This window comes from Hylaeus volcanicus, chromosome 7, assembly GCF_026283585.1.
Source record: "Hylaeus volcanicus isolate JK05 chromosome 7, UHH_iyHylVolc1.0_haploid, whole genome shotgun sequence".
Taxonomy (NCBI): Eukaryota; Metazoa; Arthropoda; class Insecta; order Hymenoptera; family Colletidae; genus Hylaeus; species Hylaeus volcanicus.
In genome coordinates, this window is record NC_071982.1 from 5,474,612 (window position 1) to 5,477,528 (window position 2,917).

Consider the following 2,917-nt stretch of genomic DNA (forward strand, 5'->3'; position numbering starts at 1 on the left):
ACGGACCAGGGCGATTTGTAAATCGTATTTTAGACCTTTTAGCGATTGGAAAGTACTACAGGGCGTTTCAAGATGAATTCGTTACATTTTAAATTAGTTTTTAGTATTAGAAATCTATTTCAGAGTTTTTCTAACCTAAATGTATAATTGCACGTACTTTGTGAAATTCAAAGGACCCGATAACCAGAATCAGATCAACGGAGTTTTAATGACGATACTCGAAGCTTAATCGTTGGCAATCTCAGTTAGAAGAGGTCCACTTCATCCCGAGCCACAATCGTCGGTATCGTTTGCCCTCGAAACGGTCGATTTTAATTAACGATAGCGAGTTCGTTAAGCATCCCTTGCGAATTAGGCGCGATTCCGTTCAAAAGTAACAAGCACTCCCATCGAACGTTAAATAATTTCTCGTTCGAATAGCTCGATTGCTCGGAACGCAAATGCGACGACATTTTCACCCGTTCCCAAGAAAATGGAGTCATCCATAAAATTTCTAACCTCATCTTTCTTCAAGATTCCGGTTAGTCGTGGCGATAGGTTATCGAAAAAGTTTTCCTGCCCGCTTTAGGATGTAAGGTACACGTCAGAGTGCATTAATGCGCAGGAGGTTTTAATGCATAAGACGGTCAGCCATTTTATGCAGTTTTCCGCTTGAAATTCAAAATCGATACTTTCGTTTGGATCACGAAGAATAATTCACAACTCACGGGGGCATTATTATTAAAGTATAATCGAAGGATCGAAGATAGAAAAGGTATTTAACGAATTTATTAATCGAAAGCAGCCATGGATTTAAGCTGAGGTTAGATCGGAGAAAGTACACAGACGAGTAACAGAGCATATGTGGTTATTCGCGGCTCTGTATACCAAGGGATTAACTAAGTTGGCGTACCTAACCTAAAACGAAGAAACATCGAGACCTACCGAACTGATAATACTGGCTGTTCGTAACTTGCCTGTTATGATAATAATATCTTAACCTGAAGTCGAGAAGTTAGTCCGAAGTACTAACACCGATGATGCATTATTAATATGCGAGGCACGGTAGAGAATTTTTTCTCGGACCTTCAGAGTAGGATGAACTCGTTTCAAGTATACATATGCATAAATAACTCGTACAGGGTGTTTAGATTTAACATATAAACATTTCTTTCGCTGCAATAAATATTCGTGGTCGCTGGTGGACGAGCTTCGCGACGAAGATGATAAGAGAAGAAGCGGGCGACGTGCTATCGGTTTTTTCTTTTTTGCTGAACGGACAACGCGACACACGAGCGACGACACAGTCCCTTTCGGGGAAAAGCGATACGCGTCAGTCGACATTTATTTCAGCCGTTCCTGGAAAAAGGCGGCGCGATTTTTTCCAGCTCGATTGAGCGGCTGTGAAAACACAATTTCAAGATGGCTCGCGTCAAACGATGTCGTGCCAGCGATGTGGAGGGGGACTGTGTTTGTTTTTCTTTTAACTGACCAACAGTGCAAGCGATACGCGTCGGGAGGCCAATAACCTACACTCGACCACGATTCGAGTGGAACCTTTCCATCAGACCGATGGGAACGAATAATAATTTATTTTTAACGAGCGATTCGATGGAAATTCTCGAGATGTTCGTTCTCGTTTAACCCCGTAAACAAAAACCACGTGGTGTATTGACCGGGCCAAATGTAAACAACGCAATTTTGGTCCTAGTCTGTTGGAGCCTGAATCATAGCCTAAGAGGTTAAGTAAAGTAAAACGAGTGTTTGACATTTATTTAGAAAGTATTTGAAAGTGCAAGACATTTTTTTATCAATATTTGGTTACTCAGTCAACGGCTGCAAATAAAAGAAGATTCACACCGAACTCGAAAGCTGTGTGTCTGTGATGTTCCTGTAACTTACACATTTTTTATCTAATTCAGATGATTTTTTTTTCTCTTTTTTCTTATGCTCTGAGGACAAGTATAGGCTATTGTATTTTTGATATTCATCAAAAATCCCTCTCTGATTTTCCTCACCGAATCTATCCACGACAAAACATTTAATTGCAGAAGCAAGGATCGACGCCTACGAACGCTTCGTTAAAACCATTTTAAACAAATTTTTCAAAAGATCGTCAAATCAGCAGCTTTCCCCAAAGATAATCCTCTAGCGTAACGCTAAACCGTTTTCACCGAAAGCACGTAACTCGTATACAGCTCGGAGCAACGGTTCCTGGGTGTAAAACGCGAAAGGAGATTTCCATGAGGGACGAAAAATTGCAGCAGGAAAATGTCAGTTTTGCAAAAACATCGTGCAAGCGCCGAAACGGGCGCGCGCTTCGCGATCATCGCGTAATAATATTTCCTGGCGTTACTCTCTCGATATTGCCGCCCCCCTCCCCTCGCCATTCCCTCCGTGGTATGCAATAGAAGTTGCACTGTCCGCCATATATGTATTTCCCGCTAAATTGAGTTTTCTCTCTGTTGGTCTTCACCGCAAAACACTTTCGCGTGGGCTTCCCAGGACATTGCCATTCTGATTGAACCCCTCGATCGACGTAAGCCGACGCGATACAGTAGCGCCTCGCTTAATGTTCGACAATCGTGAACGGTTGCTATCAACATGCGAAGCACGGTCCAGAATTTTTGTTCGGAAGTTTCTGACGCCTTCGGAATCGAATGAATTCGTTTTCAAGTGCAGAATACTAGGTAAAAGTATAATAATAACTCCTGATGGTGTTTGGAAGTGGGAAATTCTCATTAGCAATTCGCGAGGGACTGGTAGAGAATTTTTCTCAGAGCGTTAGTAATGAATTGGTGAGGTTTTCACGATGAAAATGAGACCAAACACGAGAATCTCTATCTACCCTCGTTTAAAGTACTGAAATCGCGACCCAACCCGAATTAATGATACAGATTCAAATACAGAACTTTTCTCAGAGCATTATTACTGTATT